The following is a 17,513-nucleotide window of genomic DNA, read 5'->3' as shown; positions in this document are numbered from 1 at the left end:
AACTCCAGGTCTACATGGGTCAGACAGTAATCAGATAATGGAGAAACTCCAGGTCTACATGAGTCAGACAGTAATCAGATAATGGAGAAACTCCAGGTCTACATGAGTCAGACAGTAATCAGATAATGAGAAAACTCCAGGTCTACATGAGTCAGACAGTAATCAGATAATGGAGAAACTCCAGGTCTACATGAGTCAGACAGCAATCAGATAATGGGGAAACTCCAGGTCTACAGGAGTCAGACAGTAATCAGATAATGGGGAAACTCCAGGTCTACATGAGTCAGACAGTAATCAGATAATGGGGAAACTCCAGGTCTACAGGAGTCAGACAGTAATCAGATAATGGGGAAACTCCAGGTCTACAGGAGTCAGACAGTAATCAGATAACGGGGAAACTCCAGGTCTACATGAGTCAGACAGTAATCAGATAACGGGGAAACTCCAGGTCTACATGAGTCAGACAGTAATCAGATAATGGGGAAACTCCAGGTCTACATGAGTCAGACAGTAATCAGATAATGGGGAAACTCCAGGTCTACATGAGTCAGACAGTAAACAGATTTCTGCTTTACAACCAGCCAATAATCTCACAGAGGAAGGCATAATGTAAACTCAAACTCAAACATTACACCACTTTAACTGAAAAAATGAACAAACGTCATATAGAAGCTGAAGAAAATTTAAATCCTTCCTTTCGTCAAGCATGTGTTTGGTTTCAATCAGTGTTTTGCTGGGTCTCACGGCAACACAACTTGGTTCTTTCCAGTCTGTTTTCACACATGCTCAGACTGAGAGATCCGAAAGAACTCAGAGTAAGAGTTCACAGCACTGAGGAATCTGACTACCAAGCTAAAGTCCAGCCTCTTCATCAGATTTCTAGACCTTACCCTGATCTTAGAAATTAGAGTGTGTCCTACACTGTTGCTGGCGTAGGAGAGACTGATCGCACATTATGTTGCAGTGCATGCTGGGAACTGCAGTGCTGCACTTTGTGAACCGAGATAATATTAATAGAAAATTAAATACATTTGTAGGCCAGACAGGATTGTGTTGCAGGCTTGATATGTCTGGCCTTGAGTTTGACACATGGGGGTTAAACAGTGACGGCTATGGCCATAAGATTAGACGCAGTCATTAGATGCTAAATTGCTCATTTCCTATTTGATTTTGTAGATTTATCACATTTTGAAAACCCAAAAATTCCTAGTCAACCTAAATAACAAGTATAAAAAAGCCATGTTTGGGTATCCCGCTGGGAAACCTCACGAATAATCCGTACACTGTCTGTGTCAAAAATTCCAACACAAAACTCCTGCTGAGATCGGTTTGACGTCCAAGGCTCAGAACAGCGCAGCGACTGATGAAGAGAGGCCCAGACAGAAGCAGGGCTGTTTTGAATGGTGTATGCTGTGTAGGAAATGGCCTATAACTGGATGCCAGTGTTGGTTTGCCTGCGTTAATACAGGCACATGACTTTGTTACTGACCTCACTCGATGTTCGAACTTCCAGATTTGCACACAAAGAGACGAGCCTGGCTTTTTCTGAGGCTCTGGGCCTCAATTGCTTGTTAACACAAATAGCTAATCAGCCAATCACACGGCCGCAGCTCACTGCATTTAGGCGTGTAGAGGTGGTCAAGACGACTTGCTGAAGTGCAGACCGAGCATCAGAGTGGGGAAGAAAGGGGATTTAAGGGACTTTGAACGTGGCGTGGTTGTTGGTGCCAGACGGGCTGGTCTGAGTATTTCAGAAACTGCTGATCTACTGGGATTTTCACACACAACCATCTCTAGGGTTTACAGAGAACGGTCCGAAAAAGAGGAAATATCCAGTGAGCGGTCAGTTGTGTGGACGAAAATGCCTTGTTGATGTGAGAGGTCAGAGGAGAATGGGCAGACTGGTTCCAGATGATAGAAAGACAACAGGAACTCAAATAACCAACCAGAATCTCTGAGGAACGTTTCCAACACCTTGTTGAAAGTGTGGCACGAAGAATTAAGAAAGTTCTGAAGGGAAAAGGGGGTCCAGCCTTTTACTAGCAAGGTGTACCTAATAAAGTGGCCGGTGAGTGTATATAAAGTTTTATTTATCATCTCACGACGCACGTTCCTGTTCTTTCCCACCTCACCTTTCAGCACAACAGTCGTGTTGCAGCAACGACTGCAAATGGGTTGTTTTATTGTTGGTGGTGGGTCTCTGAGTGCTGGATCGTTTCGCTCTTATGGCTCTTTGGAGTGTGCTTTTGACTTAAAGTGACACCGGCTTAAATGAATCATGCAAGCACGAGTGAGAGACGGGGAGGTCAAGCCTGCTACACAAAGAGAACAGACTCACTGAGGCGAAAAGCATAGGTGGCCAGATGGAAACTCATTATCGAAATCTTCTCATAATGCGTATCGCTGTGCTCTGGCCTTCGGACGCAGAGGGGTCGCGTCTCTGGCCTGGATCCTGACCTGAATACGTTTGGACGTTGCTCTCGGAAACGAGGCTTTGATGAGAGCGATTTTGAATTTTGTTGTTTGTTTCTGCTCCGAGGACGCTCGCGGACCCCCGCAATTGTTTTGAAGAGAAGCTGGAGCTAATGTAGCATGTGCACCGCAACTGCTAACATCCAGGAACATGGCTCCGAGCTGCAGAACGTCCGAGCTTGTGACTCATATTAGACAGACGCTTCGTCGCACTTGACGTGACTGGATAAGACAGAGATGGCCTACAACCAAATCGAGCTCAGGTTGACATCATAATGGCATAAAAAAATAAAACCTTTTAAACCAAAACAAAAGTCAAACAATAATAAATAAATAATTCAGACACAAGGTCTCATTAGTGGGAACATGATGGCTACATGGGAAGAGCAAACTCACAACAGCTCAACCACATTCCTGTTTCAGGTGTCTGAGATTCACCTCCCGCTCATGTTAAAGCAGCCCTGGGGAGCCGATATGGCCTGTAATGATATAGTAAGCGGTAAGATGATTCAGGCACAGCTCCGCCCTCTAAAGACGTCATTAACAACCATCAAATAAACAAACGCCGCTCAGCTCCGCCCTCTAAAGACGTCATTAACAACCATCAAATAAACAAACGCTACTCAGCTCCGCCCTCTAAAGACGTCATTAACAACCATCAAATAAACAAACACCACTCAGCTCCGCCCTCTAAAGACGTCATTAACAACCATCAAATAAACAAACGTCGCTCAGCCCCGCCCTCTAAAGGCGTCATTAACAACCATCAAATAAACAAACGTCGCTCAGCTCCGCCCTCTAAAGACGTCATTAACAACCATCAAATAAACAAACGTCGCTCAGCTCCGCCCTCTAAAGGCGTCATTAACAACCATCAAATAAACAAACGTCGCTCAGCTCCGCCCTCTAAAGACGTCATTAACAACCATCAAATAAACAAACGTCGCTCAGCTCCGCCCTCTAAAGACGTCATTAACAACCATCAAATAAACAAACTCCGCTCAGCTCCGCCCTCTAAAGACGTCATTAACAACCATCAAATAAACAAACGCCGCTCAGCTCCGCCCTCTAAAGACGTCATTAACAACCATCAAATAAACAAACGCCGCTCAGCTCCGCCCTCTAAAGACGTCATTAACAACCATCAAATAAACAAACGCCGCTCAGCTCCGCCCTCTAAAGACGTCATTAACAACCATCAAATAAACAACCGTCGCTCAGCTCCGCCCTCTAAAGACGTCATTAACAACCATCAAATAAACAAACGCCGCTCAGCTCCGCCCTCTAAAGACGTCATTAACGACCAACAAATAAACAAACGTCGCTCAGCTCCGCCCTCTAAAGGCGTCATTAACAACCATCAAATAAACAACCGTCGCTCAGCTCCGACCTCTAAAGACGTCATTAACAACCATCAAATAAACAAACGCCGCTCAGCTCCGCCCTCTAAAGACGTCATTAACAACCATCAAATAAACAAACGCCGCTCAGCTCCGCCCTCTAAAGACGTCATTAACAACCATCAAATAAACAAACGCCGCTCAGCTCCGCCCTCTAAAGACGTCATTAACAACCATCAAATAAACAAACGCCGCTCAGCTCCGCCCTCTAAAGACGTCATTAACAACCATCAAATAAACAAACGCCGCTCAGCTCCGCCCTCTAAAGACGTCATTAACGACCAACAAATAAACAAACGTCGCTCAGCTCCGCCCTCTAAAGGCGTCATTAACAACCATCAAATAAACAAACGCCTCTCAGCTCCGCCCTCTAAAGACGTCATTAACAACCATCAAATAAACAAACGCCGCTCAGCTCCGCCCTCTAAAGACGTCATTAACAACCATCAAATAAACAAACGCCTCTCAGCTCCACCCTCTAAAGACGTCATTAACAACCATCAAATAAACAAACGCCGCTCAGCTCCGCCCTCTAAAGACGTCATTAACGACCATCAAATAAACAAACGCCGCTCAGCTCCACCCTCTTAATGCTATTCAGGACAGACTGAGTCACTTTTTTCTGCTGTCTGTTTCTCACTGTTTTAAAGGGTAATAGATGCAGGCTATGCTGGGCGCTTCCTTTCTCTGGTCAATGGAAGCGGGGACATTGCTTAAATGTGCAGAATTTCAATTGCTGTTTTTGGCCCCTCCACTTTATTTAACTTATCTAACTTCAGGTAATTTTGGGCATGTTAATGGAACTGTAGCATTACTGTGTTGGAACAATAAACATCTCCAACTCTGTGGTAAACCTTCAGCTCCTGGGAGTGCGTGCAGTCTAGAGAGAGTGTCCTTGTGTGCTCACTGAGCTGAGCTCATCGTGGCCAAGCACAATGCTAAATCTGTTGTGAATGATTTTTCACAAAGTGACACTGATGCCACAGGCCACATGTTGGAGAGCCAATGAGGTAGAAAGCCGAGAGGATCACAGGAGAGGTGGAGCGTCCGGCACGCACACCTCTCACACAAAAACGGGTCTAGTCTGATGGAGCCAGACGAGCCATTCGGGTCGGAAAGAATTGGTTTCATTCCTAACACTGAGATCGTTTCAATGCAACATCATACAATCTGAGAAATGAACATGTGAGTCAGTATGTGAGTAAAACCTACTGTACTTTTAATGTAAGTCAATGGAACCAGACGTCTTTTCAGGTCATTTTGGGCCGAACACGTGAATCAGCAAATCGCTCTTGTCAGAAGAACATGGTGACTTCACAGGAGAGGGCAAAACCTGCTGTACTTTTAATGTAAGTCAATGGAACCAGACGTCTTTTCAGGTCATTTTGGGCCGAACACGTGAATCAGAGATCATTTTGGGTCATTTTGGGCCGAACACATGAATCAGCAAATCGCTCTTGTCAGAAGAACATGGTGACTTCACAGGAGAAGGCAAAACCTGCTGTACTTTTAATGTAAGTCAATGGAACCAGACGTCTTTTCAGGTCATTTTGGGCCATTTCTTTCGGTCCATTGATCTTTAAATTTCCAAACAGTGTAAAGAGCAACAGGAGTTTTCAAATTACATCAAAAACTTAAAAACGGAGATATGAGCTTTTCTTCCGACAGCAGCGACATGGAAATGTAAAACTGATCAATATGCCCCTTCGGCAGGTCTATAGCCAGAGCTTTGAGAATGGGCTGGTCAGGCAAGACCATGAGATTTTATTAGGGCGGACCGAAGTGGACCGAAGGTTGAAACTGTACTGATGTAATGACGTGTAGCGTTTACTGCTATTAAAGGACGCAGCTCTGGCAGAAGGCATGGTGCTTTATTAACCAGCTGTCATTAGCCACAGTTACACTGTACACAAGCCGTTTACTGTAACCGTTCACTCTAGTCTCACCAAGTCTTTATCAGCCGTCAGTGCTAGACTGTTCTCCCTGACCTACACACAGCCACAGCCTGGCAGCCAGAACAGCCTTCACAATAAGAGTCCTAACAGAATAGCCCAGCAAATAAATCCTGTAGAACAAATAAGCTAGAATTAACATAGCAGCAATATTTTTATCAAAATATTCATTTCAGACAGACAGGCCATACAGGTCACTCATCGCAGGCTGTTATATGAGTCTAATGATTAAAAGGCCAGACGGCAGCGCATAAAGGAACCAACAACACATACCGGTTTGCAAACTGCAAGGCTAGCTGCTTGGCTATGTGCTCACCAGCCACTCCACTGCTGTCTACCATATCAGTTATTTACTTATAATTCACATATAAAGTGGATCATTTCTATTATGAATTTTTATTTTGTAATAATGTTTATTAGGGGCCCACTGCTTATGGTTTTTATGGCTGATTCATTCTGGTTTCTTTAGATTTTGGCTGATTTATATGCGTCTTTCTTGTGTGGGCTTTCAACTAATCAAATACCACACTATACAGTGTGTAATTAATATATAATCACACTATATATATGTATATATATATATATATATATATATATATATATATATATATATATATATATATATATATATATATATATATATATATATTATTTGCAGTATAATGGATAATGGACCAATTTACAACTCTTAAATGAAATATCAATTTTCATATTTAAATAATACATGTAAAGTAAGGGGAGAATGGCTGTTCAGCACAGTGAATCGTTTATAGACATGTTTATATAAATATATAAGCATGAAAAAGCTTTAGCTAATTTTTCAGAACCAGATGTGTGTTCTTTTTCACACATAATTAACCCTTGGCTTTTCTCCTCGTTCAAGCTTCTTAGACAACACCATGATCCAGTAATAACTCAGAATTGTTAGGGGGCCCCCTGGTGGCCGTAGGGCCCAAGCAGCTGCTGATGTCGCTTATTAGGTAGAGCTGGCTCTGTTCGAGGTCGTGCAAAATTTTAATTCTCTACTGTGACTGCAGGTTTAAGGGGGCGTGGCTTGTACTACGGACACACCCACACTCAAAGGGCTTTATTCTGCTATAGGGCAGCACAGCAGGTGCTGAAAAAGTTCTGCATGCGAACTATGAAATAAAAGTCAAACTGACCCTTGACCGTAGAATTAAAGATCATATCAAACCTGAAAATTCGCTCGTTGTCACACAACGATGTTTACGACACTCTCCGTTAATTAATCCGTGTTAAATAACAACGGCGACGTGAAGCCACATATTCATGCAAAACTATTCAGCCCCAAAACAAACAGAGCCGACCAGATAAACATATTAAAAACAGGACAATTAGGGGCCGCGTCTATTTCCGAAACAAATTATGCCCCCGTTCTGAAACGTGTGCTCTCTCTAAATTGACAATAATAAACCTGCTTAATAAATCAAATGTGCCATTATCATCACAGACTGATTATTCTCAGCGTTTTCTAAACACCACCAGGAGGAACTCGCCCCCGGAGGAAAGCAGACTTCCTCCCATTCCGCCCAACGCTCGGCATCAGAATTACATTTTTATCAATGTGGCACCAGGGAGACGTTTTAAATTAGAGAGCAAAAGCTCCATTTCTGAAACCACACTGGATTTGTATACACAGCAGGGGGTGCGGGGGGAGACGAGGGAGAGGTTGCATGACTGTGGTGGAGACATGGAAACAGGGTGGAGAGGTGAGGAGATGAAAAGTGGGTACAAAAGGCACATAAATTATACCCCCACACCACCACCTCCACCCCCACCACTCCAGCCCCAGTAAAAGGGTTCATTAATAGGCTCTACTCACTCAGACACAGCACGGCAGTCAGGAGCTGTTTCTCTGCTCAGTATTCTCAGCCTCCCTTACTGACTCCCTGTGTTAATGTCCTGCTGCCTGCCTTCCGACATCCATCAAAACTGAAAAGAAAAGAAATTGGGGGGGATAAACGAGGGATCACGGTACAGCGATGCATTCGGGATCATAATAACAAACATTCAAACATTACAGCTTCTGCACGTCTGTTTCTACAGCTGTCTCACTTAATCTGGCCTCGTTTACACCCATCAGGCATAACATTACGACCACCTCACTGTCCACTTCATCAGCTCCACTGACCGTATAGCTGGTCTCTGTAGTTCTACAGTTACAGACTGTAGTCCATCTGTTTCTCTGATACTCTGTTACCCTGTTCTTCAGTGGTCAGGACCCCCATGGACCCTCACAGAGCAGGTACTGTTTGGGTGGTCGGTCATTCTCAACACTGCGGTAACACTGACGTGGTGGTGGTGGTGTGTTGGTGTGTGCTGTGCTGGTCTGAGTGGATCAGACAGACTTTTTAAATTCATTTTATTAAAATCATTTAAGTGCATGATTTCTATTTATTAAGTTTAACACGTTGAGAAGAATTACAACATAAACACTACAACATTTTACACAGGCTGTCTTAAGGTAAATAAACAAAAACAGCCTGTTTAATTCTAAAGGATAAAGACAGGATGGAAAATACAGAACAACTCTGAAAAGGGTTCTATATGGCACCAAAAAGTGTTCATGGTTCTTTATAGAACCAATCATCTTCAATAAGAGACCCTAAAAGAACCATCTTTTTCAAGAGTGCATAGAACTTATTTGAAAAGGGTTCTATATGGCACCAAAAAGTGTTCATGGTTCTTTATAGAACCAATCATCTTCAATAAGAGACCCTTAAAGAACCATCTTTTTCAAGAGTATATAGAACTTTTTGAAAAGGGTTCTATATGGCACCAAAAAGTGTTCATGGTTCTATATAGAACCAATCATTTTCAATAAGGGACCCTTAAAGAACCATCTTTTTCAAGAGTATATAGAACTTGTTGAAAAGGGTTCTATATATCCCACCAAAAAGTGTTCATTGTTCTATATAGAACCAATCATCTTCAATAAGAGAACCTTAAAGAACCATCTTTTTTAAGAGTGCATAGAACTTATTTAAAAAGGGTTCTATATGGCACCAAAAAGTGTACATGGTTCTATATAGAACCAATCATCTTCAATAAGAGACCCTTAAAGAACCATCTTTTTTAAGAGTGCATAGAACTTTTTGAAAAGGGTTCTATATGGCACCAAAAAGTGTTCATGGTTCTATATAGAACCAATCATCTTCAATAAGAGACCCTTAAAGAACCATCTTTTTTAAGAGTGCATAGAACTTATTTGAAAAGGGTTCTATATGGCACCAAAAAGTGTTCATGGTTCTTTATAGAACCAATCATCTTCAATAAGAGACCCTTAAAGAACCATCTTTTTCAAGAGTATATAGAACTTTTTGAAAAGGGTTCTATATGGCACCAAAAAGTGTTCATGGTTCTATATAGAACCAATCATTTTCAATAAGGGACCCTTAAAGAACCATCTTTTTCAAGAGTATATAGAACTTGTTGAAAAGGGTTCTATATATCCCACCAAAAAGTGTTCATTGTTCTATATAGAACCAATCATCTTCAATAAGAGAACCTTAAAGAACCATCTTTTTTAAGAGTGCATAGAACTTATTTAAAAAGGGTTCTATATGGCACCAAAAAGTGTACATGGTTCTATATAGAACCAATCATCTTCAATAAGAGACCCTTAAAGAACCATCTTTTTTAAGAGTGCATAGAACTTTTTGAAAAGGGTTCTATATGGCACCAAAAAGTGTTCATGGTTCTATATAGAACCAATCATCTTCAATAAGAGACCCTTAAAGAACCATCTTTTTCAAGAGTATATAGAACTTTTTGAAAAGGGTTCTATATGGCACCAAAAAGTGTTCATGGTTCTATATAGAACCAATCATTTTCAATAAGGGACCCTTAAAGAATCATCTTTTTTAAGAGTGCATAGAACTTATTTGAAAAGGGTTCTATATGGCACCAAAAAGTGTTCATGGTTCTATACAGAACCAATCATTTTCAATAAGGGACCCTTAAAGAACCATCTTTTTTAAGAGTGCATAGAACTTATTTGAAAAGGGTTCTATATGGCACTAAAAATGTTCATGGTTCTATATAGAACCATTTGTGTCTACTAAAGAACCCTTGAAGAACCTTTTTAAGAGTGTACAGAACACTGAAGTTATAAGGAGTGTTTCAGCCTAGACTGCTTTTTAGATGAGGCAGCCAATCAGAACAAAGCTCATTTACATATCACTGTAGTCAGAAGAAAATATCTTATACATCCAAAACGGTGACTTTACAGGAGAAGGAAAAAACCCGCTTTACTTTTAATGGAAGTCAATGGATCCCGATTTTTTCCAAGTCATTTTGGAGCGTTTCTATTGGTCCGTTCATCGTGAAATTTACACGCAACGTAAAGAGCAAAAGGTTTTTTCAGATTTACTGGAAACATTGAAAATAGACATACAAGCTTTCCTTCTGACACAGCAATCATCATGTGGTCATCAGGTGGAAGGCAGGATACACCTTGGACAGGTCAGCAGTCCATCACAGGGCAGACAGACACACCGAGGAGCAATTTAGCACATCCAGCTGGCCTGACTGCATGTATTTGGACTGTGGGGAGAACCCCACTCAGACACAGGGAGAACATGCAAACTCCACATAGAAAGGACCCTGGTCACCCGGCCGGGGAATCGAACCCAGACCCTACTTACTGTGAGGCGACAGCGCTACCCACCACACCACCGTGCCGCCCTGGTTGGAGAACAGATCAGTTAAAAATATGAAAAGAGATGTTTTTATGTGAAACCCTCACAAATCCTAAGTGGACCTGAGGGGGACAAAAGGACATACAAGAGAAATGGGCTCTTTAAGCCGTACGGCTGTCCATCCTAACCTCATCACTGGCCTGCGAGCTGGACATCCTGATCTCAGACCAGTATGAGGGTTCTGCTGTTATGAACTGCCCCATCCATGAAGATCCTCCACAGAAAATCTTCTCAGTCTAGCACCGTGCTTAACGACTTCCTGAGAAAGCAGCAGCACCTCGAGAGCCTGGCTGGCGCTAATAGATCGATCACTGCAAATTACTGCAAAGACTTCCAAAGAGAATAATAGTCCAAACAGAAGAAGTGAACATGATTAACTCTCGGACTGGTTTTGGAGACAACAAGGCCTCAAGCAGCTGCGTGAGCAAAAATCAGCACGGGGTCATTTCTCTCCTCAGGTTGTGGACGAGGGCCGCTTTAGAAAGATTAATGTGTGTGGTGGGGTCCAAACGTCTGAGAGCTCCTGTGAAAATGCCCCTTTTATAGCAATCTTCTCTAATTAAATCTGGGATTTCTCACTGTAAGTTATACACCGACCAGTGGATCAGACACAGCAGTGCTGCTGGAGGTTTTAAACACTGTCCACTCACTGTCCACTCTATTAGACACTCCTACCTGGTTGGTCCACCTTGTAGATGTAAAGTCAGAGACGACAGCTCATCTGCTGCTGCTCAGTTTGTGCTGGTCATCCTCTAGTCCTTCATCAGTGGTCACAGGACGCTGTTGGCTGGATGTTTTTGGTTGGTGGACTATTCTCAGTCCAGCAGCGACACTGAGGTGTTTAAAAACTCCAGCAGCACTGCTGTGTCTGATCCACTCAGACCAGCACAACACACACCAGCACAGCACCACCACCACGTCAGTGTTACTGCAGTGCTCAGAATGACCCACCACCCAAACAGTACCTGCTCTGTGAGGGTCCATGGGGGTCCTGACCACTGAAGAACAGGGTAACAGAGTATCAGAGAAACAGATGGACTACAGTCTGTAACTGTAGAACTACAGAGACCAGCTATACAGTAAGTGGAGCTGATGAAGTGGACAGTGAGTGTAGAAACGAGGAGGTGCTCATGAAGGGTGTAGCATCAGGATAAGCATTTTAATAAAAAGTAGACTCTTAAATATTTACATACATTTCAGAATTTCCGAGTATTTGACACAGTAAGCCCTTTCGCCTTAATGACAGCGTTCACTCGAGCTGCAGGAACTCCAGAGGTTCCTCTAATGAGCAGATCAAATCCAGCTGAGGCTCGTCTGAACACAAGCAACTGTGCATCTTATATGCATTAAGAACCTGGAGGGAAAAGCCAGAAATCTGGATAAAGTGGAAATGTGGCTTATCATTAGAAGAGCAATGTGAGAAGTGGCGATAGAAGCTTTTCTGCTGGACCGTCCAGCGAGCATAGCCTACACTCTTACAAAAGATGGTTCTTCAAGGGTTCTCTAGTAAAGACAAACACTCAAAGCACCATTTGCATGCTTTAAATGGACCGTTGCATGATGGAGAATGTGCTGTAGATGGTTCCTCAAGGTTACTTTAGTAAAGACAAATGGATCTATATAGAACTCACAGAAGTCTCACAGAACCCTTTGCAAGGTTAAAGGGTTCTTTGCATGTGAAAGGGTTGATTATGTATTGTATATGGTTCTATACAGAACATTTTTGAAAAGGGTTCTATGTAGTACTAAAAAGCAATTAATTGTTACAAGTTTGACACTGTAATTGTAACAGAACCCTTTTTGGTGCTATTCAGAGCTCTGGTTCTATTGAAAAAATCACATTCAGCAATTCGAAGAACTCTTTGATGCTGCAAAGAACCATTTGATCATGCAGTTCTTTACTAGTTGTGTTTACTAAAGGACCCCCTGAAGAACCATCTTTAAGAGTGTATAGAACATTTTAAAAAAGTTCTATGTAGCACCAAAAGGGTTCTTCTACTGCTCTGATGTCAAGCTTTTAACAGTGGAAGAACTCTTTTTTTGGCGGTACACAGAACACTTTTTAAAAAGGTGCTATAGAGTCGTATAAGGGATGTTCTCCGACAATCCGAAATTCCCTTTCACCATGCAAAGAACTCCTTTAATCATGCAAAAAAAATGTTCTTTGAGTGCTCATGGTTCTATATAGAAACATTTGTCTTTACCAAAGTACCCTTGAAGAACCATCTTTTTTAAAAGTGTATATAGAACCTTTTAAAATGGGTTCTATATGGCACCTAAAGGGGTTTTTCTATTGTTATGACGTCAAGCTTTTAACAATGGAAGAACCCTTTTTGGGGCTATACAGAAAGAACATTTTCAAAAAAAATTTCACAAAAAACCTCATGAGAAATAAAAACACAGCAGGTGAGTATCTGTAGCTGAGCTCCAGCCGTCTGACTTTGGTTGGATATTTTCCTTGACCTTGCCGATTAAGCAGATTTATTTAGCTATGCTGACCTCAGTACCAGCTGTGGGGCAGTCGTGGGCTGGAGGTCAGGGAACCAGCCCTGTTACCGGAAGGTCGCTGGTTCGATCCCCTTGGCTGACAGTCCATGACTGAGGTGTCCTTGAGCAAGACACCTAACCCCCCAGCTGCTCCCCGGGTGCCGTGGATAGGGCTGCCCACTGCTGCGGGCAAGTGTGCTCACTGCCCCCTAGTGGTGTGCTCACTATGTGGTGTTTCACTTCACAGATGGGTTAAATGCAGAGGTCTAATTTCACAGTGATAAATGGTTCTCAGTTATCAGGCATTAGTACATGTAGATCACAATAAAATCCCCGTTTTTTAAAAATTATTAGTTTGCTCTTATTTGTACGCTCTGAAAAGAAGTGTTGTCCTGAGCTACACATGACTGAGTATCTGTAGACATTAATGAGCAGAAATCATCTGCTAGATGTGTCAACTACACTAATACCAGAATTTAGATGTAGCTGAAGAGCTAATATTGGTCTTCATAGACTCATTCAGGACTTGGCAAAACTCCAAAGGTCGGCGATATGCGGCTCTTTTACTGCCCTGTCGCGGCTCCGCAGCTGAATCAGATCAGCAGGTAGTAATAAAATAATCCTCCTCTACAGTAAAATAAAGCTCTGCTGATCCTTCAACACAGTTTAACAGTAAATGGTCTTAAACGCTGGAGTTAATGTAGAACTGCTGATTCACCCTTTAACCCTGAAGATCAGGACAGACGGCTGGTCACCATAGCAACACAGACAACAGCCTCACCCAGCTAGTAGCTACGAAACGGCAAAGAGAGAGATTTAAGACGGACGTCGATAATTTGGAGATGAATGGACTTATTAGTCTTTATAATCAGTCCAGCTGGTTTCCCGATACATTTAATCTGCAACAAGAAACTGACCAACACTGAAAAGTCGTGAAGCTCATGTCAGTTTCTCGTTCACCAGTGGTTTACATCCTGGTACCTCAGGCACCATTTAAGGTGGAACAGGAAAATTAGATCAAGAAGCTGGCGAATGAGAAGCGACTTCAGCCTCGTAAAAAGTCAAACATTGTGAGACATTCTTAAGAAATTATTCTGCTTTTGAGGAAAAGTTTCCTGCCGGAGATGTGAGAAAAGCGGCTGTAGCTGAGCTGAAGCTTAAAGCAGAGCAGAGGGAGTGTGTTTTCTATTGTATTTTTAGCCTATACTGGATGGATGGATGGATGGATGGATGGATGGATGGATGGATGGATGGATGGATGGATCCTGAAGGAAATTTGCATCAGCACATACTGAGACAGATTTACAGCCAAGATGGTAAAATGGACATACACTCTTACAAAAGATGGTTCTTCAAGGGTTCTCTAGTAAAGACAAACTTCTATAGAGAGCCATGAACACTCAAAGAACCATTTGCATGCTTTAAAAGGACTGTTGCATGATGGAGAATGTGCTGTAGATGGTTCTATACCATCTTTAAAAGGTGTTTCTTCAAAGGTTCTTTAGTAAAAGACAAACTTCTACAGTATGTAGAACCATGAACATTTGTTTTAAAACAAATTCATGGAGAATTTCTAGTGAGCCTTAAATTGGCTCTAACTGGGTGATAATAGTGTAGCATAGTGCCTCAAATGCCACGGCTGTCACAATAAGAGTCCCTTATAACTTTACTGTTTAGGTTTGGTGGTTTAATTCAGTAGTTACTGGATATTTCACTCATTACTTCTTTAATTTATTCTGCATCAGAGACACTTGCATGAGAAATAGCAAGCAGCTGATGATGTTCCAGTAAAAGTAGACTAGCCTAGTCTTGTTTGACTAAAAGTCAATGTGTTTGGCATAACGTCCCTTTCAGAGCTGTCCGCTCTGCTGGCATTCGCAGGGCTTGCCCAGCCCTCGTTAATTGTGTCACTGCATGCGTCGCTCTGTCCGGTGTCTCTGAACCGTTAGAGCTCCAGTCCAGTACAGCTCACACAGGGCTGTAAAGCTTCTGAGACATAATAAAGGCTAGAATCCACGCACAATGAGCAAGACTCTGGTCTTTTTCAGGAATTTGCGCCGAACTGTAGTTCAGGGTTAATTAATCTGCATTTTCTTTGGGAAATTGTTTAAAATTTGTGAGCAGTTTGAATGAAAACCCTGCTGACGGTGGGGATAAGACTGAAGACCTTTCTGGGTAAAGGCCATCACGGGGAAATCCACTGATATAATTTTAGATCAACGCATTAGTTCAATAGTTGAGAGATTCTTAGTGCGTTTGGTGTGAAATGGTTCTTTACAGTGGTGGTGATGGGAACCAGACGTCGCCATGACTACAACACAGATATAGACTCTTTATTTACCATCCAGAACCACCAGAGAACCCACACGAGTCTTCTGAGCTTATCTGCAATGTTGATGATGGAAAAATAGTGGAAAATCTGATGAGTTTTAATTGGGGACTATTTTGCCTCATAACACCCTGCATATCATGTATCCCTCCACCATGAATGGATTTTAAGGCCAAATCTCCTCAAAACTCTCATAAACCAGCGTCTCAGTCATCAGGCCGTGAATTACTGACCATTTCATGTAGGAACTTTCTGTGAGGAGCTTTTAGAGGTGGACGTCCTATCACCACCACTGTGGACAGCTCTGACTCCAAGTTTCTCTAGAACAGAACATTTCACACCAAACCGCTCTGAGCGACTCTGTTTACATCTCAACCATTTAACTGTACAGAAATTTTGAATGATAGTAGAATTCCCCTCTTTGATCCACACACTTAAAATGTATGGGTCTTCAAGGGTTCTTTAGTAAAGACGTTCTATTTGGTGCTATATACACACACAACCATCTACAGCATGTACTCCATCAATCTGAAGAACGCGTTCAAGATGCAAAGACTCCCCTTTAAATTATGCAAAGGGTTCTTTGAGTGTCCACGGTTCTATATAGAACCAAATTTACTATAGAACCCTTGGAGAACCATTTTCAAATGTGTAGAAATACTGAGTCTTGACCATCTCATCGTCTTACCTGTCTTGGCTATTGTTTGTTTCAAAATGTTCAAAAGTCTAAAACTTCTTTTAGTTCCAGGCTTTAATGAAAGAAATCCCTGGATTTCAATGGGTTCTCAGACCTCTCGACCTAAAGGGAAGCGTTTTGGACCAGAAAAATCGGTGGAGTCCTTGAACAGCTCTGCAGGCCATACTAAAAAGATCTAAAAGTACGTCTGAACTCAGCCAGGTTCTGCAATTTGCCCCCATCCTGCTTTCTGAGATTAACACTGGGCTGATCAAGATCCTGAGCCCACCATTGTGGATGCATAAGGCTTTCATGAATGAGACTAAACTCCAGATGACATGTTCCACAAATAGGTTACCATGACCTTAGAAGCAGGCTAAACTTTGAACAAACGGCAGAAGATGTGGCTCTGTAATCTATTCACTCCAATAAATTGAATTCATACCAATAAAGCAGTGCTGGCCTTGATCTCACAGACTCAAAGGACTCGTGTTAAGAATGACCGTAATAAGATTTTTGGGTGGCAAATTGAAGCAACTTCAGTAGCAGCACGACTCATTGTTTGTGAAATGGAGCGTTTCCAGCAGCACCACCAAGGAGCTTATTTTCTTGTAAACAGCGTTGAGTCGACCAAACACAACCAAGCTACGCTCAAACACTGTCCTAATCACCGGCGGTCCACACAGCCTCACATGGAGATGGTAAACTGGCTGGTTAGTGAATACCTTGCTTGCCCTCTGCTGACCAAAGCTGGAACAGAGCATGCCACCTCAGTGAAGACCAGCAGGGCAACATGCCCTACTTGTCCGGCTGAACACAAACAACTTTAAGTAGTATGTGCAACTAAAACAACACCAGCAAGCCACCGCAAAAGATCCTGGAACAGCAGAATGTGTGTCTTGCATCTATAATGCTGGGAATCAATATGGGATTCAGTACAGAAGCCGGCCGGATGAAAGCAGCGTGTTTCGGAGTGGCCTGTAGATTAATGCTGCCCATGTTCTTCAATAAACAAAAAATAAGAGTTTCAATTAGTTCTGCTTTACCCACACTCCTCCAGCAACCCTCCGGCGGCTCGGACACAGGAGGCCTCACACCAAGGAAAATAGGTTCAAAATGCTTCAGACGGCATTAACGCAGCAGTCACAGACCGCCAAAAAACAGCCTTGGCTGCCAAAAAAACTCCTAACGCTGTTTCTCAGATTCAGAAAAAGTTAAACCAAGGGCCTTTCAGAGTAAACTTCATCACAACACAGTCCCAGCTGCAAAACATTACACACAAAGCTTTGTTGTGATGTTTCAACCACTTTCTAGAGCTGTCTGAAAACGCACTCCCTCGGCTGGGAGCGCTCAAAGAGCCGATCACTTGAACATGAACTGATCATTCTCTCTGTTCTTCCTGCAGGCCAGGACTAACTGGAACCAAAACAATGTCCGACAGACACATCAGTAATCCCCTCTCTAACTGGACAGTCC

General features: G+C 42.5%; 1 long non-coding RNA gene across 1 annotated transcript in view; it reads right to left on the bottom strand.

The window, feature by feature from the left end:
* The window catches only part of LOC119263642, a 71,254-nt gene that overhangs the window by 48,962 nt on the left and 4,779 nt on the right, over positions 1-17,513 (bottom strand). Inside the window, exon 2 of the long non-coding RNA XR_005130422.1 lies at positions 7,668-7,777. This is a non-coding gene — a long non-coding RNA (uncharacterized LOC119263642). The remainder of the gene's footprint in view (positions 1-7,667; positions 7,778-17,513) is intronic.

The sequence above is a fragment of the Pygocentrus nattereri genome, chromosome 6, assembly GCF_015220715.1.
Source record: "Pygocentrus nattereri isolate fPygNat1 chromosome 6, fPygNat1.pri, whole genome shotgun sequence".
NCBI classification, from domain to species: domain Eukaryota; kingdom Metazoa; phylum Chordata; class Actinopteri; order Characiformes; family Serrasalmidae; genus Pygocentrus; species Pygocentrus nattereri.
Note: the sequence above shows the minus strand (reverse complement) of the source record. Positions and strands in the feature narration are given on the sequence as shown.